A 27,702-nucleotide genomic window follows, 5' to 3' on the forward strand; every position below is an offset into this window, starting at 1 on the left:
AATAACATTGTTATTCCTAAGCTAATCAATAATAAACAAAATGTCATGTCTGTTGATCATGTTTTTGTTTGGCCATGTGCTGTTTGTCCTTTGGACTCTTTAAGTTCCTGTTTTTTTTCCACTCCCTTGTCTGGTTTCCTTGGTCACTCATTTTGTCCACCTGTCTCTGGTGGACAAAATGCCCGCTCACCTGCTTCCTGAGCGCTAATCAGAGGCAGTATTTAAGCTCGTCTTTGCCAGTCAGTAGCCCTGTGCTGACTTGTTTCATGCCTTGCCATAGTTTCGTGCTTCATGCCATGCCAAGTAAGATTTGTTTGATTTATGTTCTTAGTCTGTTTATGCGTTAGCTTTGTTCTTTAGCCCAAGTTGTGCCTGCGCTGTGAGTGATTTTTGTTTGTACATTTTTTTTGTTAAAATTAAATCATTTTTCTACCGAAATGTCATGTCCCGAGTAGTCCGTCTGCCTTCCTGGGAGAACGACCCCGCAGCAAGCTGCAACCCCCCCCCCCATCGTGACATAAAACACTTCTTACCATTAATGCGACTTTTTGAACAGGTGCGGTAGGAAATGGATGGATGGATATAAATGCATGAGAATGTTTTATTTTATTTTTGGCACTGTGATTACCAGCGAAATTATTCATAATTATTGCGTTGAGCAATGTCAGCTAAGATTTATCTGAGAGCCAGATGCAGTCATCAAAAAACCCACATCTGGCTCTAGAGCCATAGGTTCCCTACCCCTGCTCTAGAGCCAGATGTGGCTCTTTTGATGACTGCATCTGGTTCTCGGATAAATCTGAGCTAACACTGCTTAACACAATAAGTAATGACTAATTCCACTTGTAATCAAAGTGTTAAAAATAACGTTCAAAATATTAAACAAGCTCATGCATTTGAATCCATCCATCCTTTTTCCTACCGCACTTTACTTTTTTTTATTTTTTTTAGGGCTTGCCCTCCTGGGGGTTCTTCAGACCACCAAGCACCGACATGAAAGCCTGTTTCAGGGTTACGATATTTTTTTATTTTTCAATAAGTCTCTCAGTCGCTTTCTAGCAATTGTCTTTTTCTCTTTCGTTCTCGCTACCAGCTCCAACCCTGTCTCTCCTCCTGGCTGCTGCTGCTTATAACAGAGTGACAGGTGATTAGATAACAAGGCCCAGGTGGGTTGTCTACGCACCTGTCGCTGATTTTGAGGCCGGTCCTGGCACACCCCGCTTCGCTGCAGGCCCGCAGGCCATGCCCCCTCCACAGTTAGCTTCAGAATATCAATGTTATTACAAAGAATAAGAGACCTATTATACACTAGTAATGTTGGTCTTACTTAAAAATGCACGCGTTTAGGTGTGTTCAGTGTTGAAAAAAAATTATATGGCTCTAATGGAAATACATTTTAAAATATTCGGATTCTTGGCTCTCTCAGCCAAAAAGGTTCCCGAACCCTGCCCCAGTAGATGAACAGGATGGGAGCGAACGTAGCGCACGAGTACAAAACTTCACACACGGCTAACAAAGACTTAGAAATTATTCTTTGTTATTATTATTATTTCAGTCGGTTAAGGAAATTAAATATATATGGAAGTCTGAATAGAAGTGAGAAACTTTTATGTATACTCTAAGAAAGACTTAGAGTCCGTCTCCTGATCTGAAAAAGAGCCAAATCTGTCAAAGAGCTGAGGGACCATCTTCAAAGTGCAATGCTGAAACAAATAATGCAAACAATAAAATGTAACTTCCAGGGCTTGACATTAATGATGTCCCGTCGTCCCGGGGACGGTAAAAAAAATGCACGGGACGATGGCTTTTAAACATTTTGTTTCTTTTTCTCTTTATGTACATCCATTTTCTACCGCTTATTCCTTTTTGAGATCGCGGGGGGCGCTGGCTACAATCGGGTGGAAGACGGGGTACACCCTGGACAAGTCGCCACCTCATCGCAGGGCCAAGGAACTCCGGCTTCCTCCCAACATCCAAAGACATGCACCTGGGGATTCATTTTACATTTTATATTAAATGTCTTGGATTTTCCTCCCTCTGAAAATCCTATAATAATACAACAGCTATTAATGTAACGAATCAATGCAATAAAACATATATATTTTAATTATGTTTTTTTTCATTATTTTAACAATAGGCTAATGTATACTACTTTACATAGATTCTACAAGAAACACAAAACTTAAAAACAAAATTATTTACAATTGCAGACACAAGGTTTTGTGCAGCTTGACCACAGAGTTGAGAAGGAGCAAAGATCTTCAATATTTGTATGTGAAAATCACAAAGAAATCTTCTGGGGGAGGATAATAAGTCATTACTTATTGTGTTAAGCAGTGTTAGCTCAGATTTATCCGAGAGCCAGATGCAGTCATCAAAAGAGCCACATCTGGCTCTAGAGCAGGGGTAGGGAACCTATGGCTCTAGAGCCAGATGTGGGTTTTTTGATGACTGCATCTGGCTCTCAGATAAATCTTAGCCCCACCTAAAACAAAATTCAACAGCCACCACTGATTATGATGCATTCTCATTTTAGGCAAAACATAAGACAATACTCTCTTAACAGTATAATTGTAACCAGGAATAAGTCTTCAAGTAACAATATTCAAATACTAACATTGTTGGGTAAGACAGACTTTGGTTTTATTCTGAATCCAATGAAACAGATTGGTGGTTTTAGCTGATATAAAGACTTTCAGGTGTTTATATATGTTTGAGTATTTGGCAGACACTTTTATCCAAATTAACATACATGAAAAATACATACAAAACAATCACTGTAAACATGATTGTTTATGGGAAGAATGTAATAGAAAATATAAATACAAAGTGTCAAGACAGAATAAACTCTTTGCCATTGCAGCAACAGAGATACAGTCTATTGGTCCGTAAGATAAATAGATATCTAGTATATTCATACATTGTTTCTTCAACTTAAAAATAGCTGACCGTTTTTTCCCCCTTCTCTGGGATTATTATTCCCAGTTTAGATTTTGGACGTCTGGTCACTTATAGCATATGAAAATATTCTATCGCTGTTAAGCAAACTATGAACATGCCAAAACATGTGTCCTTTATCATAGTTACACGTTTGACAAAAAAGCTTGTGAAAATCAATGGTATTCAGTGAGATAAAATGCGCTGACAGTTCATTGCTCCTGCCAAATGAATTGCACTGAGTGGAGTGAATCACCACCAAGATGGCGGCCGCGCGTCTCGTCTCGTCAGCGTCAGTAGGCAGTAGCGCTCCTTACGCTATGAAGTGAGGGGAAACTGAGTGACTAATGATAGGTTATATGATTATTTATTTTAAACTCTTTTTTTGGGCCACTTTAAAGTGAATATTTCGGCATGTATTTGTAAAAAAAAGAAAATAAATGTAAATTTAATAAAATATAATGCCAAATTATTTAGGGGGGCTTAAGAATATTTTAGGGGGGCTTGAGCCCCCCCTAAAATAGGCATAGTAACGCCCCTGCTAAGATCCAAATACCACTCATGAACCAGCATGTGCAAAGAATAAAATAGCATGTACTATGAGTGGGCGTGTGATTTACTAATACTGTGTGCATTTGAAAAGTGGTGCAGATCATAAGCGCCGATCCCTTGGGTGCTTCGGGGCCCCAAGCACCCACTGACAATGCACGTGGGATTGATGGCAACTTTCAATCAATAAAACCCATCCATCAATCTATTTTTTACAGCTTGTTCCTTCCCTTCGAAGTTACGGGGGGCGCTGGAATCTATCTCACTTGCAATCGGGCCCCAAGGCGGGTTACACCCTGGACAAGTCTCCACCTCCTCGCAGGGCCAACACCGATAGACAGACAACATTCACACTCACATTCACACACTAGGGACAATTTAGTGTTGCCAATCAACCTATCCCCAGGTGCATGTCTTTGGAAGTGGGAGAAAGCCGGAGTGCCCGGAGGGAACCCACGCAGTCACGGGGAGAACATGCAAACTCCACACAGAAAGATCCCGAGCGCAGCATTGAAACCAGGACCTTCATATTGTGAGGCAAACTGACTAACCCCTGTTTCACCGTGCTGCCCCAATCAATCAAATAATTTTTGAAAAATCTTGTTGTGAATCGTGTGGTGAGTTTGGTCCGTTTTGTATAATTAAATGTCATAAATCATGTAGTCGGGCAGCATGGTGGAAGAGGGGTTATAGCATGTGCCTCACAAAATGAAGGTCCCGAGTTGTCCTATGTTCAATCCCGGGCTCTGGATCTTTCTGTGTGATTTTTGCATGTTCTCCTCGTGACTGCATGGGTTCCCTCCGGGTACTCCGGCTTTTTCCCACCTCCAAAAATATGCACCAGGGGATAGGTTGATTGGCAACACTAAATTGGCCCTGGTGTGTGAATGTGAGTGTGAACGTTGTCTGTCTATCTGTGTTGGCCCTGCGATGAGGTGGCGACTTGTCCAGGGTGTACCTGCCTTCAGTCGGAATGCAGCTGAGATAGGCACCAGCGCCCTCCCCCCCCGACCCTGAACGGGACAAGTGGTAGGAAATGGATGGATGGAAATAATGCAGTCTATAATTGACAAAGCCTAACCAAGATTTCATTGTGCCCGATAATGAACTAATGATACAGTCATGTTGACTTTGAACACACTGCACCCAAATGAATGAAGTTCATACTTAGTCAACAGCCATACATGTCACACTAAGAGTGGCACTATAAACAATGCCAACACGGACATAAATATGTGCTATACAATGAAACCACACTAAACAACAACAACAAACACATTTTGGAAGAATATTTGCACCACAACACAACATGAACACTACAGAACAAATTCCCAGAATTCCCTGTCGCACCAACTCTTCCGGGACGCTACAATACGTATAAACAAACACCATAGGTGGATCTTCACCTGACATCCACTGTAATGATACCAAGTACAGGAGCGTATCTAATCGATACCACTATGATTACATCGATATTTTTTTAACATCACAAAATCTTGTTGCGTTTTATTTTAAATTCATATTATGTTTATAAACTCAGGACACATGAGCACTTTGAATATGACCAACGTGTGATCCTGTAATGACTTGGTATTGGATTGATACCCAAATTTGTGGTATCATCCAAAACTAATGTAAAGTATCCAAACAGAAGAATAAGTGATTACATTTTAACAGATGTGTAGATAGAACGTGTTGAAACATAAAGAACACAGACAGTAACAGTAAATTAACAAGTAGATTAATAATTCATTTTCTACCACTTGTCCTTAATCATTTTGACAAAATAATAGAATAATAAATGACACAATATGTTACTGCTTACGTCAGCAGCTAAATTAGGAGCCTTTGTTTGTTTACTTACTACTAAAAGACAATTTGTCTTGTATATTCACTATTTTATTTAAGGACAAAATTGCAATATGAAACATAATTATTGCACCGTAAGATGTTTTTTGTTAAAATAAAGCCTGTAGTGACATTTTTTGTGGTCCCCTTTATTTAGAAAAGTACCAAAAAGTACTGAAAAATTTTGGTCCCGGTAGCAAAATATTGGTATCGGGACAACAATGACACATAAGCACTGAGCACCCACTGGCAGAAATGTAGATCAGCGCCTATGGTGCAGACCGCCTTATTCAAATGAGGATTTGGCGTGTATACGAGGCTTTTGCAGCGGAAACAATCTTTTTTCAGCACTTTCATGGTATCGTGCTCCTACTTGTGTGCGATTTGTTGAAGCCTTCAGTACACAGCTACAATGTGTAACACCTTTTCAGAGTCGCAATCCTACAACAGGAACATATGCACACTGACACATAATTATGTTCGCAAGGCTGTGGATCACATCACCAGCGAATACATAAGTCTGGAATGACTGAAACGCAAGAAACGGCAAAAGCATCTTAGTAAATCAGGGGTGTCCAAACCCCCAGCCCACGGGCCAAATTCAGTGTCGGCATCTTCAATTTGTCCCGCCAGAGTTCTTTTACAATAAGCAATCTGGCCACGCAAGTGTATTCATATTAAACTTAAAGGAGCCATATGTAATAATTTCATGTCAAGTCATCATTAAATGGCCCTGATATGTCAAAAGGCACTAATAAATCATGTTCTTTTCGAATACCTCTATAACTGATAACAGTAGTTCAGCCGGGGTATGCTCATTTCAAAATTAGATTTGCAGCCCCGAAATCCTGTTATTGTTTTAACTTTGATGTCCTGCCCGCTTGCTCAATTAGAAAGTCCGTGAGTGAGTTACATCCAGGTTGCCAGTTACGCACCGCCATCTTCGTCTAGCTACTGCCACTGGTTAAGTTACTAAACATGTCAGACCTTGGTAAATCTAAAGGGCGTCCTTACAATTCTCAACTTATTCATGACAAAGCCAGGAACAAAATGATAATTTTTTATCGGGGATGCCATTGAAAGATGGAGACGATTGAAGGCGGAGAAGACTTTTTCATCCGACGGCATACTTGCTAATTTTCTCCTTGATAGGTAAGTGAGGCGTCATAATCACTTCCGTGTCTCCCTATGTTTACAGAAATAGATGATCATTATCTTTAATTTTCCTGAAGGAATCAATAAAGTACTATCTATCTATCTATCCATCTATCTATCTATCTATCTATCTATCTATCTATCTATCTATCTATCTATCTATCTATCTATCTATCTATCTATCTATCTATCTATCTATCTATCTATCTATCTATCTATCTATCTATCTATCTATCTATCTATCTATCTATCTATCCATCTATCTATCTATCTATCTATCCATCTATCTATGATAAATCATGCATCTCACCTGGACATGAGATGTCTGAGTAGGTATTCCGACATATTGAGACACTTTGATACCCAATTTATTGGCGAGAACGACACAAAGAGCGCATGTTCCCCTGTATATTGGTCATTTTAAGCAATACCGGAACTTATTTCCTCAGCACATTTATTTCAATTGCCATAGCAGCACGCTTTCGACTTCCAGCAACAAATGTGGGTTCTTACTCACAGAAACAAACGTGTTGTGTGTTCTAATTCTAATCATGACTTGGTAACAGACAACGAAGAAGACAATTTATGGTCAAATGAGGATTCACAACCTTATCTCTTTGAACCTGAATATACGGAGGATGAACTGCTTCTAGAAGCGAGCAAGAACAGAGGGTGAAAACGTTGGAGCACAAGGAAGCAATTGTGGAACTCGGAGCCAAACTATGCCGACATAAGTGGTGTGCTTACCCAAAATTGACTGAAAAAAAACTTACCCGGACAGCTGGATCAAACCATTGAGTGAGTCACTATTGTATTAATCTTGATACATGAAGCACTTCATGCTTGTTTTTACAACTACAGTACATACACTGTAAAGCTAAATGTGTACAAAAAAATCCATATGTGGGCTAATACTTTACAGATACTGTAATATGATTTTTCATGTTTTTCAGTCGGTACATACTGGTGTCCTATCGCATTATGTTGTGTATAACAAACTCAAAAGCCGGAAGGGAAGCTGAAAGATAACAACATGAAGGCGATCTGGAGAGGTATGCAGAGCATCACTGGCCTCAAACCATCGGGGGGGCAGCTAAAAGTCGTCTGCTTTAACGGCATAATTACACAGTATTTTGGAGATCTGTGTTGCTGAATCTTTTGCAATTTGTTCAATTAATACTGGAGGAGTCAAAGTAGAAAGATGGAGTTGGGAAGCTTTAGCCTTTAGCCACACAAACCCACGGTGATTCCTTGTTTAAAATTAACGGAGGTGAAACTTTACTATGAATCAGAGCGGACATGGATCCCAACCGAATGTCAACCAGCAGGTTTCGGTGAGAAAATTGTGGTTAAAAAGTCGCTTCTTACCGGATATCAGCTGAGCTTGTGCCGCCCATAAAGCTGCCGTCGACTTCCCTGAGACACTGCGCGTCAACACCCGGCTGTGGACGTACACTTCTGACTATCAGGTACTGTTAAACTCACTAAAAAACTAGCAACGCAATAGAAAGATAAGGGATTTCCCAGAATTATCCCAGTAAATGTCTCTAAAAACATATGAATCCGTCTCAATGCAATCACGTTTTTTTTTTAACTTGTTTTTTTTTCCTGGTTAGTCGCTATCAATATCCTCAAACACAAATCTTTCATCCTCGCTCAAATTAATGGGGGAATTGTCCAAATAGCACTTTTTGTTGGAGGCTCCCATTAAAATCAATGTGAATATGTGAGGAGCCATCACCATGTGATGTCATCGTCTGCGACTTCTGGTTAGAGGGAGGGCTTTTCTCTTAGCACCGAAAGTTGCGAACTTTATCGTGGATGTTCTCTACTAAATCCTTTCAGCCAAAATATGGCAATATCGCGAAATGATCAAGTATGACATAGAATGGACCTGCTATCCCCGTTCAAATAAGAAAATCTCATTTCAGTAGGCCTTTAAGAATGTGCTGCAGGCCAGTAAACAAAAAGTATGGTCTACAAATGGCCCCGGGGCCACACTTTGCACACCACTAGATAGCCTGCACTTATTATGTAAAAACACGTTGCAACAGCATGGACCAGGCAGGCCTATCTTTGAAAAAAAAAAAATCTGTCATTGTAAAAAAGGAACAGTGTGTGATATGGGCGAGGCATCTTGTGTTGTGTTGGAGTCCTATTTCAGCTGTCTGATCGTCCATATAGTGTTGATAGTGTGTAAATTGTGCAACAATGTTTTCTATTAGTTGAAGTTGTGTGTATTTTTGCTCACACAGCCTGGTTGTTCCTGCTAGCCTACCCTGACAAACAAGCTAGCCGGGGTCATTTCAGGTGAAAGTACAGCCGAGTCCAGCTCCCTCAAAGCCGGCTGAGGTCGACTCCGGCTGCCGTGGAGGAGGAATGGACACACAGGGGCACCACCGCTGACAGCCGGACATCATCGACACATAAGCGGTAAGATCACACTTCATTTGGGGGATTTTATTTTTTGACAGCCATTGCGAGTGGTTGACGCGTACGTCTTTTTATATTTTTAACGCCAATTTGTGTCGCAATATCGGAGCTCGTTTATTCTATATCCGGACTAACTTTGCTACTCTCGCTATTAAATTATCCTTTCTGAAAATTCGGAGGCGGAAATATGTCCAGCAAATATTAAGTATTTACAGCAATATTGTGACAACTGGCAGCGGATTTAAGACTGCCATTTTCCGCCCACGACGGCGTCTAAGAGGTGGGATGTTCCGATGAAAACCGAAATTATTAAAAGTTTTTCGTTCTTACTCAATTCTGTGGGTTGTAATCTACGCCGAATTGAAGAGCGAATGATAAATATCAAGCGGAGGTAGACATGTTTTGATGTTCACTTTAAGGTTAGAAACTTGAAACTGGCTTTTCTAAAAAATGTTGGATACCGCACTGAGATTCTGTCATAAGAGGCCAAGCATATTTGTGCCCGTTGGTGGTTGTTTTCATGCGGCTCAGGTAATGGCGACCCCTTATGGGAAGGCATTATACTGCTTTATTGCCTACACCAGTGGTTCTCAACCTTTTTTCAGTGATGTACCCCCTATGATCATTTTTTTTTATTCAAGTACACCCTAATCAGAGCAACGCATTTTTGGTTGAAAAAAAGAGATAAAGAAGTAAAATGCAGCACTATGTAATCAGTTTCTGATTTATTAAATTGTATAACAGTGCAAAACATTGCTCATTTGTAGTGGTCTTTCTTGAACTATTTGGAAAAAAAGATACAATAAGAACTAAAAACTTGTTGAAAAATAAACAAGTGGTTCAATTATAATAAAGATTTCTACACATAGCATGGTGGAAGAGGGGTTATAGCATGTGCCTCACAAAATGAAGGTCCCGAGTTGTCCTATGTTCAATCCCGGGCTCTGGATCTTTCTGTGTGATTTTTGCATGTTCTCCTCGTGACTGCATGGGTTCCCTCCGGGTACTCCGGCTTTTTCCCACCTCCAAAAATATGCACCAGGGGATAGGTTGATTGGCAACACTAAATTGGCCCTGGTGTGTGAATGTGAGTGTGAACGTTGTCTGTCTATCTGTGTTGGCCCTGCGATGAGGTGGCGACTTGTCCAGGGTGTACCTGCCTTCAGTCGGAATGCAGCTGAGATAGGCACCAGCGCCCTCCCCCCCCGACCCTGAACGGGACAAGTGGTAGGAAATGGATGGATGGAAATAATGCAGTCTATAATTGACAAAGCCTAACCAAGATTTCATTGTGCCCGATAATGAACTAATGATACAGTCATGTTGACTTTGAACACACTGCACCCAAATGAATGAAGTTCATACTTAGTCAACAGCCATACATGTCACACTAAGAGTGGCACTATAAACAATGCCAACACGGACATAAATATGTGCTATACAATGAAACCACACTAAACAACAACAACAAACACATTTTGGAAGAATATTTGCACCACAACACAACATGAACACTACAGAACAAATTCCCAGAATTCCCTGTCGCACCAACTCTTCCGGGACGCTACAATACGTATAAACAAACACCATAGGTGGATCTTCACCTGACATCCACTGTAATGATACCAAGTACAGGAGCGTATCTAATCGATACCACTATGATTACATCGATATTTTTTTAACATCACAAAATCTTGTTGCGTTTTATTTTAAATTCATATTATGTTTATAAACTCAGGACACATGAGCACTTTGAATATGACCAACGTGTGATCCTGTAATGACTTGGTATTGGATTGATACCCAAATTTGTGGTATCATCCAAAACTAATGTAAAGTATCCAAACAGAAGAATAAGTGATTACATTTTAACAGATGTGTAGATAGAACGTGTTGAAACATAAAGAACACAGACAGTAACAGTAAATTAACAAGTAGATTAATAATTCATTTTCTACCACTTGTCCTTAATCATTTTGACAAAATAATAGAATAATAAATGACACAATATGTTACTGCTTACGTCAGCAGCTAAATTAGGAGCCTTTGTTTGTTTACTTACTACTAAAAGACAATTTGTCTTGTATATTCACTATTTTATTTAAGGACAAAATTGCAATATGAAACATAATTATTGCACCGTAAGATGTTTTTTGTTAAAATAAAGCCTGTAGTGACATTTTTTGTGGTCCCCTTTATTTAGAAAAGTACCAAAAAGTACTGAAAAATTTTGGTCCCGGTAGCAAAATATTGGTATCGGGACAACAATGACACATAAGCACTGAGCACCCACTGGCAGAAATGTAGATCAGCGCCTATGGTGCAGACCGCCTTATTCAAATGAGGATTTGGCGTGTATACGAGGCTTTTGCAGCGGAAACAATCTTTTTTCAGCACTTTCATGGTATCGTGCTCCTACTTGTGTGCGATTTGTTGAAGCCTTCAGTACACAGCTACAATGTGTAACACCTTTTCAGAGTCGCAATCCTACAACAGGAACATATGCACACTGACACATAATTATGTTCGCAAGGCTGTGGATCACATCACCAGCGAATACATAAGTCTGGAATGACTGAAACGCAAGAAACGGCAAAAGCATCTTAGTAAATCAGGGGTGTCCAAACCCCCAGCCCACGGGCCAAATTCAGTGTCGGCATCTTCAATTTGTCCCGCCAGAGTTCTTTTACAATAAGCAATCTGGCCACGCAAGTGTATTCATATTAAACTTAAAGGAGCCATATGTAATAATTTCATGTCAAGTCATCATTAAATGGCCCTGATATGTCAAAAGGCACTAATAAATCATGTTCTTTTCGAATACCTCTATAACTGATAACAGTAGTTCAGCCGGGGTATGCTCATTTCAAAATTAGATTTGCAGCCCCGAAATCCTGTTATTGTTTTAACTTTGATGTCCTGCCCGCTACCGTTTGCTCAATTAGAAAGTCCGTGAGTGAGTTACATCCAGGTTGCCAGTTACGCACCGCCATCTTCGTCTAGCTACTGCCACTGGTTAAGTTACTAAACATGTCAGACCTTGGTAAATCTAAAGGGCGTCCTTACAATTCTCAACTTATTCATGACAAAGCCAGGAACAAAATGATAATTTTTTATCGGGGATGCCATTGAAAGATGGAGACGATTGAAGGCGGAGAAGACTTTTTCATCCGACGGCATACTTGCTAATTTTCTCCTTGATAGGTAAGTGAGGCGTCATAATCACTTCCGTGTCTCCCTATGTTTACAGAAATAGATGATCATTATCTTTAATTTTCCTGAAGGAATCAATAAAGTACTATCTATCTATCTATCCATCTATCTATCTATCTATCTATCTATCTATCTATCTATCTATCTATCTATCTATCTATCTATCTATCTATCTATCTATCTATCTATCTATCTATCTATCTATCTATCTATCTATCTATCTATCTATCTATCTATCTATCTATCTATCTATCTATCTATCTATCCATCTATCTATCTATCTATCTATCCATCTATCTATGATAAATCATGCATCTCACCTGGACATGAGATGTCTGAGTAGGTATTCCGACATATTGAGACACTTTGATACCCAATTTATTGGCGAGAACGACACAAAGAGCGCATGTTCCCCTGTATATTGGTCATTTTAAGCAATACCGGAACTTATTTCCTCAGCACATTTATTTCAATTGCCATAGCAGCACGCTTTCGACTTCCAGCAACAAATGTGGGTTCTTACTCACAGAAACAAACGTGTTGTGTGTTCTAATTCTAATCATGACTTGGTAACAGACAACGAAGAAGACAATTTATGGTCAAATGAGGATTCACAACCTTATCTCTTTGAACCTGAATATACGGAGGATGAACTGCTTCTAGAAGCGAGCAAGAACAGAGGGTGAAAACGTTGGAGCACAAGGAAGCAATTGTGGAACTCGGAGCCAAACTATGCCGACATAAGTGGTGTGCTTACCCAAAATTGACTGAAAAAAAACTTACCCGGACAGCTGGATCAAACCATTGAGTGAGTCACTATTGTATTAATCTTGATACATGAAGCACTTCATGCTTGTTTTTACAACTACAGTACATACACTGTAAAGCTAAATGTGTACAAAAAAATCCATATGTGGGCTAATACTTTACAGATACTGTAATATGATTTTTCATGTTTTTCAGTCGGTACATACTGGTGTCCTATCGCATTATGTTGTGTATAACAAACTCAAAAGCCGGAAGGGAAGCTGAAAGATAACAACATGAAGGCGATCTGGAGAGGTATGCAGAGCATCACTGGCCTCAAACCATCGGGGGGGCAGCTAAAAGTCGTCTGCTTTAACGGCATAATTACACAGTATTTTGGAGATCTGTGTTGCTGAATCTTTTGCAATTTGTTCAATTAATACTGGAGGAGTCAAAGTAGAAAGATGGAGTTGGGAAGCTTTAGCCTTTAGCCACACAAACCCACGGTGATTCCTTGTTTAAAATTAACGGAGGTGAAACTTTACTATGAATCAGAGCGGACATGGATCCCAACCGAATGTCAACCAGCAGGTTTCGGTGAGAAAATTGTGGTTAAAAAGTCGCTTCTTACCGGATATCAGCTGAGCTTGTGCCGCCCATAAAGCTGCCGTCGACTTCCCTGAGACACTGCGCGTCAACACCCGGCTGTGGACGTACACTTCTGACTATCAGGTACTGTTAAACTCACTAAAAAACTAGCAACGCAATAGAAAGATAAGGGATTTCCCAGAATTATCCCAGTAAATGTCTCTAAAAACATATGAATCCGTCTCAATGCAATCACGTTTTTTTTTTAACTTGTTTTTTTTTCCTGGTTAGTCGCTATCAATATCCTCAAACACAAATCTTTCATCCTCGCTCAAATTAATGGGGGAATTGTCCAAATAGCACTTTTTGTTGGAGGCTCCCATTAAAATCAATGTGAATATGTGAGGAGCCATCACCATGTGATGTCATCGTCTGCGACTTCTGGTTAGAGGGAGGGCTTTTCTCTTAGCACCGAAAGTTGCGAACTTTATCGTGGATGTTCTCTACTAAATCCTTTCAGCCAAAATATGGCAATATCGCGAAATGATCAAGTATGACATAGAATGGACCTGCTATCCCCGTTCAAATAAGAAAATCTCATTTCAGTAGGCCTTTAAGAATGTGCTGCAGGCCAGTAAACAAAAAGTATGGTCTACAAATGGCCCCGGGGCCACACTTTGCACACCACTAGATAGCCTGCACTTATTATGTAAAAACACGTTGCAACAGCATGGACCAGGCAGGCCTATCTTTGAAAAAAAAAAAATCTGTCATTGTAAAAAAGGAACAGTGTGTGATATGGGCGAGGCATCTTGTGTTGTGTTGGAGTCCTATTTCAGCTGTCTGATCGTCCATATAGTGTTGATAGTGTGTAAATTGTGCAACAATGTTTTCTATTAGTTGAAGTTGTGTGTATTTTTGCTCACACAGCCTGGTTGTTCCTGCTAGCCTACCCTGACAAACAAGCTAGCCGGGGTCATTTCAGGTGAAAGTACAGCCGAGTCCAGCTCCCTCAAAGCCGGCTGAGGTCGACTCCGGCTGCCGTGGAGGAGGAATGGACACACAGGGGCACCACCGCTGACAGCCGGACATCATCGACACATAAGCGGTAAGATCACACTTCATTTGGGGGATTTTATTTTTTGACAGCCATTGCGAGTGGTTGACGCGTACGTCTTTTTATATTTTTAACGCCAATTTGTGTCGCAATATCGGAGCTCGTTTATTCTATATCCGGACTAACTTTGCTACTCTCGCTATTAAATTATCCTTTCTGAAAATTCGGAGGCGGAAATATGTCCAGCAAATATTAAGTATTTACAGCAATATTGTGACAACTGGCAGCGGATTTAAGACTGCCATTTTCCGCCCACGACGGCGTCTAAGAGGTGGGATGTTCCGATGAAAACCGAAATTATTAAAAGTTTTTCGTTCTTACTCAATTCTGTGGGTTGTAATCTACGCCGAATTGAAGAGCGAATGATAAATATCAAGCGGAGGTAGACATGTTTTGATGTTCACTTTAAGGTTAGAAACTTGAAACTGGCTTTTCTAAAAAATGTTGGATACCGCACTGAGATTCTGTCATAAGAGGCCAAGCATATTTGTGCCCGTTGGTGGTTGTTTTCATGCGGCTCAGGTAATGGCGACCCCTTATGGGAAGGCATTATACTGCTTTATTGCCTACACCAGTGGTTCTCAACCTTTTTTCAGTGATGTACCCCCTATGATCATTTTTTTTTATTCAAGTACACCCTAATCAGAGCAACGCATTTTTGGTTGAAAAAAAGAGATAAAGAAGTAAAATGCAGCACTATGTAATCAGTTTCTGATTTATTAAATTGTATAACAGTGCAAAACATTGCTCATTTGTAGTGGTCTTTCTTGAACTATTTGGAAAAAAAGATACAATAAGAACTAAAAACTTGTTGAAAAATAAACAAGTGGTTCAATTATAATAAAGATTTCTACACATAGAAGTAATCATCAACTTAAAGTGCCCTCTTTGGGGATTGTAATAGAGATCCATCTGGATTCATGAACTTAAAGGCTTACTGAAATTAGATTTTCTTATTTAAACGGGGATAGCAGGTCCATTCTATTCTATTCTATTCCGTGATATTGCCATATTTTTGCTGAAAGGATTTAGTAGAGAACATCCACGATAAATTTCGCAACTTTCGGTGCTAAGAGAAAAGCCCTGCCTCTACTGGAAGTCACAGACGATGACGTCACATATTGGTGGCTCCTCACATATTCACATTGTTTTTAATGGGAGCCTCCAACAAAAAGTGCTATTCGGACTGAGAAAACGACAATTTCCGCATTAATTTGAGCGAGGATGAAAGATTCGTGTTTGAGGATATTGATAGCAACGGACTAGAAAAAACAAAACAAAAACGCGATTGCATTGGGACGGATTCCGATGTTTTTAGACACATTTACTAGGTTAATTCTGGGAAATCCATTATCTTTCTATTGTGTTGCTAGTGTTTTAGTGAGTTAAATAGTACCTGATTGTCGGAAGGGTGGGTCCACGGGTGTCTTGATGCGCAGTGTCTCAGGGGAATCGACGGCAGCTATGGATGGCACAAGCTCAGCTTTTCTCCGGTAAGAACTGACTTTTAAACCACAATTTTCTCACCGAAACCTGTTGGTTGACATTTGGTAGGGATCCATGTCCGCTTGACCGCGCTTTGATCCATAGGAAAGTTTCACCTCCAGGAATTTTAAACAATGAATCACCGTGTGTTTGTGTGGCTAAAGGCTAAAGCTTCCCAACTCCCATCTTTCTAATGTGACTTCTCCAATATAAATTGAACAATTTGCAAAAGATTCAGCAACACAGATGTCCAAAATACTGTATAATTATGCCGTTAAAGCAGACGACATTTAGCTGTGTGTGCGCAGCGCTCATACTTCCTAAAAACCCGTGAGGTTTTGCGTACACGTCATCATTACGACGTTTCGAAGACGAAACTCCCGGGAAATTTGAAATTGTAATTTAATAAATTAAAAAGGCCGTATTGGCATGTGTTGCAGTGTTAATATTTCATCATTGATATATAAACTATCAGACTGCGTGGTAGGTAGTAGTGGGTTTCAGTAGGCCTTTAGTTCTAAACATTTCTTCACAAAAAAATAAATATTTAACATCAATATTTATGGAACATGTCCACAAAAAAATCTAGCTGTCAATACTGAATATTACATTGTTGCATTTCTTTTCACAGTTTATGAACATACATTCATATTTTGTTGAAGTATTTTCCAATAAATATATTTATAAAGGATTTTTGAATTTTTGCTATTTTTAGAATATTTTTGTAAAATCTCACATACCCCTTGGCATACCATCAAGGACCCCCATTTGAGAACCACTGGCCTACACCACAACATGATTATATTATTATGTACTGTGAGTAAATAAATATTTGATCTCCTACTGATTTTGCAAGTTTACTCTCATACAATAATTTGAACAATCCATTATTATTATTTTTTTATAATAACATTTTTTTTTTATAATAATAACATCGAATCAATTAAAGCGGGGGTCTCAAACTCCATTTACCACTGGACGCAGAGTCTGGGTGAGGCCGGGCTGCAAGAAAAGATTTCTTAAAAAAAATGTTGCATACTCCTCAGCATGTCTAGTTGTATAAGGACGTTTCAAATTGTATTCCTTGTGCACCGCAGTTTTCTCTGTGCAAATAAGACACGTCGGGGTGCTCCTGTTCTCAACAAGGAAATATTGCATCTCCCACTTTTCCTGGAATTGTCTTTGCACATCACTAACCTTTCTCTTCATTGCAGGTTTTGAAAAAGTGAATTAGTGAAGTGAATTATATTTATATAGTGCTTTTTCTCTAGTGACTCAAAGCGCTTTACATAGTGAAACCCAATATCTATGTTACATTTAAACCAGTGTGGGTGGCACTGGGAGCAGGTGGGTAAAGTGTCTTGCCCGAGGACACTACGGCAGCGAGTAGGATGGCAGAAGCAGGGATCGAACCTGTAACCCTCAAATTGCTGGTATGGCCATTCTACCAACTGAGCTATACCGCCCCTAAGACACGTATGGGTTTGTGGAATATATTTGTATTTAGCCGACGCACGGAGAATAATGTTATTTCCGCAATGTGTGTCATTCCGCTTTCCTCCCTACAGCAACACGTCGGTCGGCGGATAATAGCCGGGAAAGTACCTGGGTAGCGAGCGCAAAAAAGTGACGGCTCCCAGAGTCATATCATATAGAAATATATGTAGTGTTCATCGTGTGAGGCAATGCAAATCAAACAATAAAAAAACAAAATAAAACTATTTGAATTGGTCCAGGCTATCAGGGACTGTTATTGCTGACGGACAGGTGTCGCGGTGTGACTGCAGCCAGGCACGTAAGAAAACACTCGTTTAAATGGCAACATCTCTGTCGCTTTCACACATTTGCCGCTTTTCCACTAACGCAGGGGTAGGCAACCCAGAACGTTGAAAGAGCCATTTTGAACCCAAATAGCACAACGCTGTCAAGCGCCAGTCATATAAAACTTGCGGGCCGCACTAATATTAAACTTTCATATTAAGGTGCGGGTCGCAAAATAACGTCCCGCGGGCTGCGTGTCTGAGTCCCCTGAAGTAAAGGAATTAGTCTTTGAGTGAGTGAAATAATATATTTGAGCCCAACACAAAATGTGATTTATTCTTTTGTATAGAAATTCTATTGGGAAGCAGCAGTAAGATGTTTCTTGTATTTGTTGTACTTTTAGTAGTGTAGTTTCCTATAGTTCTAGTACTTATTGTGCACTTGAAGTTTGTTGTAGTTTTAGCACTTGTATTAGTGCACATGAATTTTATCGTATTTATGGTGTACTTGTAGTTTCTTGTAGGTGCAGTGTGATTTACTTGTTTTTGCACTTGTAGGGTCTTAGTTGTATTACGCAAAATAATGGTCTTTTAGTTGTGCACTTGAATTTCCTTGTAGTGCACGTTTAGATTTTTGCTCCTGTAGTACTTATAGCAGGGGTCTCAAACTCAATTTACCTGGGGGCCACTGGATGCAGAGTGCGTACACATGAAAAACATAACAAATACGTGAACATAACAATAAACAGAGTTGTACTTTTTACATGTCAGGGCCCTATGCTGCATTGTATTTGCATAGACCAAATTGGCCAAGAGTCTGTCAGTCATTTGTGCACAATGGGAGGGCGTAGTATGATGCCACCATGGCTGTTGGGAGGTAAACCATAGACATCTTATAAGTAGACGCAGTATAGAGTGCTACTGCCTACTGGTGTTGACGAGACGCGGGGCCGCCATCTTGGAGTGGTGACGCGCTCCACTCAGTGCAATTTATTTGGCAGTAGCAATGAACTGTCAGCGCTTTAATTCATCTTACCTCACTGAATACCACTGATTTTCATGTGTTTTTTGTCATACGTGTAGCTACAATAAAGGACACATGTTTTGGCGTGTTTTATCATTCAAAGTTTGCTTAACAGTAATAGGATATTCTTATATGCTGTACATGACCAGACCTTCGAGATCAAAACTGGGAATATAATCCCAGAGAAGGGGGAAAAATAACGGTCAGCTATTTTTAAGTTCAAGAAGCAATATGATTAAGTTATATATACATGCATATATCCTACATAAAAATGTATGAATACATTAGACATCTATGTATCTTAAGGCCTACTGAAACCCACTACTACCGACCACGCAGTCTGATAGTTTATATATCAATGATGAAATGAACATTGCAACACATGCCAATACGGCCAGGTTAGTTTACTAAATTGCAATTTTAAATTTCGCGCGAATTATCCTGTTGAAAACGTCGCGGTATGATGAGGCGTGCGCGTGACGTCACGGATTGTAGCGCACATTTTGATCCAGTACCGATCCTAGTTATAAGTCGTTTGCTTTAATCGCATTATTACACAGTATCCTGGACATCTTTGTTGCTGAAACTTTTGCAATTTGTTCAATTAATAATGGAGACGTCAAAGAAGAAAGATGTAGGAGGGAAGCGGTGTATTGCGGCTGCCTTTAGCAACACAAACACAGCCGGTGTTTCCTTGTTTGCATTCCCGAAAGCTGACGGTGAAGCTTTGCTATGGAACAGAGCGGTCAAGCGAACATGGTTCCCTACCGGCAGGTTTCGGTGAGAAAATGGTGGCAATAAATCGGCTCTTACCGTAGACATGAGCGGAGAGTTTGCATCGTTCTTCATGCAGCTGCGGACTCTCTTGCCTCCTCCCAACGGCCGCCCCCGACCGTCGCATGCTTACACCGTGGAGGAGGGGGGAAAAAAAAAATCTCAGCCCGGCTGCCTTGCCTCGTTGAGAAACGTAGCTTCCCACGGAGACACTGGCGGTCACCACACCCGTGGCCACACCCCTCCAACTTTCCGGATACGACCATATAATCTCACTAAAACACTAGTAACACAATAAGCAGATAAGGGATTTTCAAGAATTATCCTAGTGTAAAAAACAGTTCAGGGTGTTCCAAGTTAACAGAGAGTGTGAGGAGGAGGAGGAAGAGGAGGAGTTTTGTCCTTTCAGAGTTGCCGTCGGGCTGTGATGTAGGGTGTGTGGTTGTGGAGAGAAATGTCTCCCGTTTATTATTTTATTATATAAGTACACTGTATAGGCAAACCCAGGACACTCGGCTACAACTAGTAAATGTGTCTAATAACATCTGAATTGCTCCCACTGCCTTCGTCTTTTAAAAAAAAAAAAAGTTTTGTCGTCCTTCACTCTTACTTTCCTCATCCACGAATCTTTCATCCTCGCTCAAATTAATGAGGAAATCGTCACTTTCTCGGTCCGAATCGCTCTCGCTGCTGGTGGCCATGATTGTAAACAATGTGAGGATGTGAGGAGCTCCACAACCCGTGACGTCATATGCACATTGTCTGCTACTTCCGGTACAGGCAAGGCTTTTTTATTAGCGACCCAAATTTGCAAACTTTATCGTCGATGTGCTCTACTAAATCCTTTCAGCAAAAATATGGCAATATCGCGAAATGATCAAGTTTGACACATAGAACGGACCTCCTATCCCTGTCTAAATAAGAAAATCTAATTTCAGTAGGCCTTTAGGGACCTATAGACTGTATCTCTGTTGCTGCAGCAGCAGTTTATTCTGTTTTGACACTTTCTATTGATATTTTGTATTACATTCTTCCCTTAAATAATAATGTTTACAGTGACTGTTTTATATGTATTTTTATGTATGTTGCTTTGGATAAAATACGATACTGTGAATACTTAAACATAAACACCTGAAAGTCTTTATATCAGCTAAAACCACCAATCGGTTTAACCAAATTCAGGATAAAACCAAATTCTGTCTTACCCAACAATGTTAGTATTTGAATATTGTTACTTGAAGACTTATTCCTGGTTACAGTTATACTGTTAAGAGAGTATTGTCTTATACTTTGCCTAAAATGAGAATGCATCATAATCAGTGGAGGCTAGTGAATTTTGTTTTAGGTGGGGCTGAAAGTTTGTGAACCAAACCCCTTTAAGGGGGTCATCCTCCCCCAGAATATTTCTTTGTGATTTTCACATACTAATGAAGCATTCTGGTGCATTCTGACAACATAATGAAGACAAATTGGAACATTTCATAGGTTTGCAGAGAACTATATAAAATATACACACAGAATGCATGATGCCACCATGGGTTTGCAGAGAACTATATGTTATTCAAGTTTGACATTTTTAAATGTAAGTAATTTAATTGAAAAGCAATTCTTTTATGGTCATACTCTTGTTTGTTAGCGGCTATGATTTCAGTACTATTGAAGATCTTTGGTCCTTCTCAACTCTGTGGTAATATTATTTTCACAAAATACAACCAATAGTACGTTAATGTTAAATCTTACTTGTGAAAAGTAATCCTCCGTGTCGTATTTTCAACAGTCCGCTCATTTGAGCTGGAAAACGCTGAACACCAGCCCGGCGTCTTTGTTTTCTACCTGTCAACTGTCAGTTTAGCATCTTTTTTTTCTACCTGTCAACTCTCAGTTTAGGCTGCTCGCCGGCTCCTCATCACCACTTCAAGATGGCGGCCCAGTTTCTCGCGTCACAGCAGCCAATGCTGTGTCTACTTATAAGATGTCCATGAGGTAAACAACCAGCAGTATGTCGGAAAACTAGCTAAAACGGTACACATATATAATGCAGTGGACGACACAGATTGCCGTGTTTGCAATAACGTTAGCATTAGGGCTGGGCGATATGGCCTCTTATTAATATCTCAATATTTTTAGGCCATGTCACAATACATAATATATATCTCTATATTTTGCCTTAGCCTTGAATGAACACTTGATGCATATAATCACAGCAGTAAGATGATTCTATGTGTCTACATTAAAACATTCTTGTTCGTACTTCATTAATTTATGCTTATTTTAAACTTTCATGCAGAGAGGGAAATCACAACCAAGTCAATTTGAGCAAAACTGCATTTTTCAAACAGTTATTAAGCAGTGGCACAAACATTCATGTCATTTCCAAAACAGAAAGTGCAAGATTGTCAGAGACATTTTAAAACAACCTATGAGTGCACTTTTGTGCATGAAGTCACAAAGATGACATTCATAACAATACTAAATTAAAGTGCACTTTTTGTACAGAAAACCACTACAATAGTTTAAAACAAATAAAGTGCACTTTTGTGCATGATGTCACACAACATATTTCAATAACTGTCAAATAAAAATGAGCTGCATAATAGGAAATCAAATAGTGTATGTCCTTCTCTCTGTGGTAGGTTCCTGCAGATGTTATCTCCTTCTGTTGTTGACTATATTTTACTTTGAAATTGCCATGTATGTGCCGGGACCAACATGTTATTTACTGCCGTAAACACTAGGCTTTACGTGTGCGTGGAGGTCTTGCTCCTCTAGGGTTTCTCTAGACCGCCAATGACGGACATGACAGCCGTGTTCATATTTGTGAACAATGATTTATTTTTCCATAATTTGTGCTTTTCAGCCTAATCTCGCAGCCGATCCTGACACACCCGCTTCGCTGCAGGTCCGCAGGCCACGCCCCACACAGTGTGGCATCATGCTTTGTGTCCAGGCGCGTTATTCTGTTCACATTAGACATAATTAGAAGTCAAATATTCTTTGGTAAAGTTAAAGTAAAGTACCAATGATTGTCTCACACACTCTAGGTGCATTTGACCCATCCCCTTGTTCACCCCCTGGGAGGTGAAGGGAGCAGCGAGCAGCAGCGGTGGCAGCGCCCGGGAATAAATTTTGGTTATTTAACAATAACAAAAACAGTAACAATAAGAATGTAGCCTTTCCGGGAAAATGCGGTACAGGGACAGTGGATGTTAGGTGTAGATCCAACAATGGTGTTTGTTTATATTGTAGTGTCCCAGAAGAGTTGGTGCTGCAGGGAATTCTGGGAATTTGTTCTGTAGTGTTTATGTTGTGTTGCGTGCAAATTTTCTCCAAAAATGTTTGTCATTGTTGTTTAGTGTGGTTTCACTATATGGCACATATTTATGACAGTAATGGCTTTCTTCATACGGCCATTCTTAGTGTGACATGTATGGCTGTTGACTAAGTATGCACTTCATTCACTTGTGTGCAGTGTGTAAAAAGATAAGGTGATCGTCATTATGGATATTTGATCGGAAATAGTGACATCTTGTCTTGACTTTGTCAATTATAGATATCCAATGTTATGACAAAGGTGTGCTGCAGTGTTTAGTGACGCATGATTAGCTATCACTCGTCCTACAGGGATGATGCTTGAAATAAGTGTACTGTATATTTCGCCATGGAAACAAGGATTAGGGATTTAGAAGTAGTTACAACCAGGGGCGTCACTAGACCTAATACTGTACTGGGGCACACCTGGGGCACAAATAATTCATGTGAGCGTGCAAAGCGCGCAAGCAAAATAATTTTTTGCACTTATTTATCATAAAAAAAAAACATAAATAGTGCTTTAAACTATGAAATCATATCAGATTATGTTGTGTGGATCTTTGATTAACCACCTGAAATTAACTAATGCATTTGACCTACTTGTGCACTTTTTTACTCCAGACTTCTAAACTGCTACTGGTAAAAGCAAAAAGGAAGACAAATGCCATCCATCTTTTTCCGCTTATCCGAGGTCGGGTCGCGGGGGCAACAGCCTACGCAGGGAAACCCAGACTTCCCTCTCCCCAGCCACTTCGTCTTGCTCTTCCCGGGGGATCCCGAGGCGTTCCCAGGCCAGCCAGGAGACATAGTCTTCCCAACATGTCCTGGGTCTTCCCCGTGGCCTCCTACCGGTTGGACGTGCCCTAAACACCTCCCTAGGGAGGCGTTCGGGTGGCATCCTGACCAGATGCCCGAACCACCTCATCTGGCTCCTCTCGATGTGGAGGAGCAGCGGCTTTACTTTGAGTTCCTCCCGGATGGCAGAGCTTCTCACCCTATCTCTAAGGGAGAGCCCCGCCACACGGCGGAGGAAACTCATTACCCGTGATCTTATCCTTTCGGTCATGACCCAAAGCTCATGACCATAGGTGAGGATGGGAACGTAGATCGACCGGTAAATTGAGAGCTTTGCCTTCCGGCTCAGCTCCTTCTTCACCACAACGGATCGGTACAACGTCCGCATTACTGAAGACGCCGCACCGATCCGCCTGTCGATCTCACGATCCACTCTTCCCCCACTCGTGAACAAGACTCCTAGGTACTTGAACTCCTCCACTTGGGGCAGGGTCTCCTCCCCAACCCGGAGATGGCATTCCAGCCTTTTCCGGGCGAGAACCATGGACTCAGACTTGGAGGTGCTGATTCTCATTCCGGTCGCTTCACACTCGGCTGCGAACCGATCCAGGGAGAGCTGAAGATACCGGTCAGATGAAGCCATCAGGACCACATCATTTGCAAAAAGCAGAGACCTAATCCTGCGGTCACCAAACCGGAACCCCTCAACGCCTTGACTGCGCCTAGAAATTCTGTCCATAAATGTTATGAACAGAATCGGTGACAAAGGACAGCCTTGGCGGAGTCCAACCCTCACTGGAAATGTGTTCGACTTACTGCCGGCAATGCGGACCAAGCTCTGGGACTGATCGTACAGGGAGCGGACCGCCACAATAAGACAGTCCGATACCCCATACTCTCTGAGCACTCCCCACAGGACTTCCCGAGGGACACGGTCGAATGCCTTCTCCAAGTCCACAAAGTACATGTAGACTGGTTGGGCAAACTCCCATGCACCCTCAAGAACCCTGCGGAGAGTATAGAGCTGGTCCACAGTTCCACGACCAGGACGAAAACCACACTGTTCCTCCTGAATCCGAGGTTCGACTATCCGGCGTAGCCTCCTCTCCAGTACACCTGAATAAAGCTTACCGGGAAGGCTGAGGAGTGTGATCCCACGATAGTTGGAACACACCCTCCGGTCCCCCTTCTTAAAGAGAGGAACCACCACCCCGGTCTGCCAATCCAGAGGTACCGCCCCCGATGTCCACGTGATGCTGCAGAGTCTTGTCAACCAAGACAGCCCCACAGCATCCAGAGCCTTAAGGAACTCCGGGCGGGCCTCATCCACCCCTGGGGCCTTGCCACCGAGGAGCTTTTTAACTACCTCAGCGACCTCAGCCCCAGAAATAGGAGAGTCCACCACAGATTCCCCAGGCACTGCTTCCTCATAGGAAGACGTGTTGGTGGGATTGAGGAGGTCTTCGAAGTATTCCTTCCACCTATCCACAACATCCGCAGTCGAGGTCACCAGAACACCATCCGCACCATACACGGTGTTGATAGTGCACTGCTTCCCCTTCCTGAGGCGGCGGACGGTGGTCCAGAATCGCTTCGAAGCCGTCCGGAAGTCGTTTTCCATGGCTTCCCCGAACTCCTCCCATGTCCGAGTTTTTGCCTCAGCGACCGCTGAAGCTGCACACCGCTTGGCCTGTCGGTACCTGTCCACTGCCTCCGGAGTCCTATGAGCCAAAAGGACCCAATAGGACTCCTTCTTCAGCTTGACGGCATCCCTCACCGCTGGTGTCCACCAAGGGGTTTTAGGATTGCCGCCCCGACAAGCACCAACTACCTTGCGGCCACAGCTCCGATCAGCCGCCTCGACAATAGAGGTGCGGAACATGGTCCACTCGGACTCAATGTCCAGCACCTCCCTCGTGACATGTTCAAAGTTCTTCCGGAGGTGGGAATTGAAACTTTCTCTGATAGGAGACTCTGCCAGACGTTCCCAGCAGACCCTCACAATGCGTTTGGGCCTCCCAGGTCTGTCCGGCATCCTCCCCTACCATCGCAGCCAACTCACCACCAGGTGGTGATCGGTAGAACGCTCCGCCCCTCTCTTCACCCGAGTGTCCAAAACATAAGGCCGCATATCCGATGACACAACTACAAAGTCGATCATGGAACTGCGGCCTAGGGTGTCCTGGTGCCAAGTGCACATATGGACACCCTTATGTTTGAACATGGTGTTTGTTATGGACAAACTGTGACGAGCACAAAAGTCCAATAGCAAAACACCACTCGGGTTCTGATCCGGGCGGCCATTCTTCCCAATCACGCCTCTCCAGGTTTCACTGTCGTTGCCAACGTGAGCGTTGAAGTCCCCCAGTAGGACAAGGGAATCACCCGGGGGAGCACTTTCCAGTACTCCCTCGAGTGCTCCCAAAAAGGGTGGGTACTCTGAACTGCTGTTTGGTGCATAAGCACAAACAACAGTCAGGACCCGTCCCCCCACCCGAAGGCGGAGGGAGGCTACCCTTTCGTCCACCGGGTTAAACTCCAACGTGCAGGCTTTGAGCCGGGGGGCAACAAGAATTGCCACCCCAGCCCGTCGCCTCTCACTGCCGGCAACGCCAGAGTGGAAGAGGGTCCAGTCCCTCTCGAGAGGTACTGGAAGGGCAATGAATCTTTTTGAAATATATATTGCAGTAATCATCTGCAAATTTAACATCTACAAAAGTAAAACAAAAAATAAAGCACCCCTACATCTCTGGGTTCTTTTATATTATTTAATTTCCATTTATGGCAATGTGGCTAATCCTATTTCAGATACACAAAACTATAAAATATACGCAAAACTATAAAGCCACAGTAGTAGAATAAATGAACAACTGTTGTGTGTCTGTTCAGGGAATCATTTTCTGAGAAGTAAACTGTAACGTCTCGTTTTCATTTTTGCAAAGTGGTCAATCACTCTGGACAGACATGGAAATATTACAGTAACTGTTATACAGTTGACCAGTGGTTCCCAACTGCTGGGTCGTGACAAAAAAGTGGATTGTGTGTCATTTTCAGTGAGTCGCAGTCAGATGTGTGCATTAAAAAAGAAAAGTTTAGGGAGAAAAAAATCAAATTGTGGCAACAAAACCAGATATTTTTAGCCATTTTTCTAGTGACTATTAGTGAGTATTTTAGCAAAAGGCAAACCGACTAACAAGTTGGAGGAGGAATTAGGACAGACATGGAAATATATTTGAAAAAAATCTAAATGGGGCAACAAAACCCGATATTTTCAGCCATCTTTCTGAAAACAAATACAGAAATGTTACTATTTTTTCTGGAAACAAAACCAGATGCTTTAGCTGTAGCCATTTTTCTGGTGACAAAACAAGATTATTTTAGTCAAAGTCACACCGATTAAAAAGACAAGTCTACTGTGCTATTTTTCTGTGAAATAAACTTGAATGATTAAAAAATTTGGCTCACGACTTGATGATATGGATAAATGTTTTTCTTCCTGAAGATACACCATTTGAGAAGCACTCAACTCACACATGCTTACTCCAAATCATCACTGATGCAGAGGTCCTGAGCAGAACCAGCAGACAATAACCAACATTATGTTTCATGTTCATTGAAAATTGCCCCGACAGCTCGTACAGCAAATTAATATGTTTGTCTTGATACAAGGAATAATGTTAGCTAACTTAGCATCAACTTAAGACAATGATGTTGCCTAGCTAGCTAGGACTTCACTTACATCTCTCATTCCTCGCTGCTTTTTCCCTGCTGCGGGCGAATAACTTTCTGATATCCATCAAGGAGTTACAGTTTGAGTCAAATCAAAATAATATAATTAACAAATTGTTGTTGGCTAACGTTACCTACCTCAGCAGTGATTCGCACTGCCCCCGCCCCCCCCTCTCTCTCTCTCTTTCTCTCTCTCAACTAAAGTCTCGATCCACATGTGAATAAATTACCATATTAAT

General features: G+C 41.3%; 1 protein-coding gene across 4 annotated transcripts in view; it reads left to right on the top strand.

Moving 5' to 3' along the window:
- Nucleotides 1-8,587: 8,587 nt before the first annotated feature.
- Nucleotides 8,588-27,702, top strand: part of thrb (thyroid hormone receptor beta) — a 126,881-nt gene continuing 107,766 nt past the window's right edge. For 2 of the 4 annotated variants that reach the window (XM_061908378.1, XM_061908381.1), the window contains exon 1: nucleotides 14,245-14,578. The gene's annotated coding sequence lies outside the window, so the exon portion shown is untranslated. Of the gene's footprint in view, nucleotides 8,923-14,243; nucleotides 14,579-27,702 lie in introns of those variants that run through there. The other 2 variants (XM_061908380.1, XM_061908382.1) reach the window with 2 other exon arrangements.

Source organism: Nerophis ophidion, linkage group LG08 (assembly GCF_033978795.1).
Source record: "Nerophis ophidion isolate RoL-2023_Sa linkage group LG08, RoL_Noph_v1.0, whole genome shotgun sequence".
NCBI classification, from domain to species: Eukaryota; Metazoa; Chordata; class Actinopteri; order Syngnathiformes; family Syngnathidae; genus Nerophis; species Nerophis ophidion.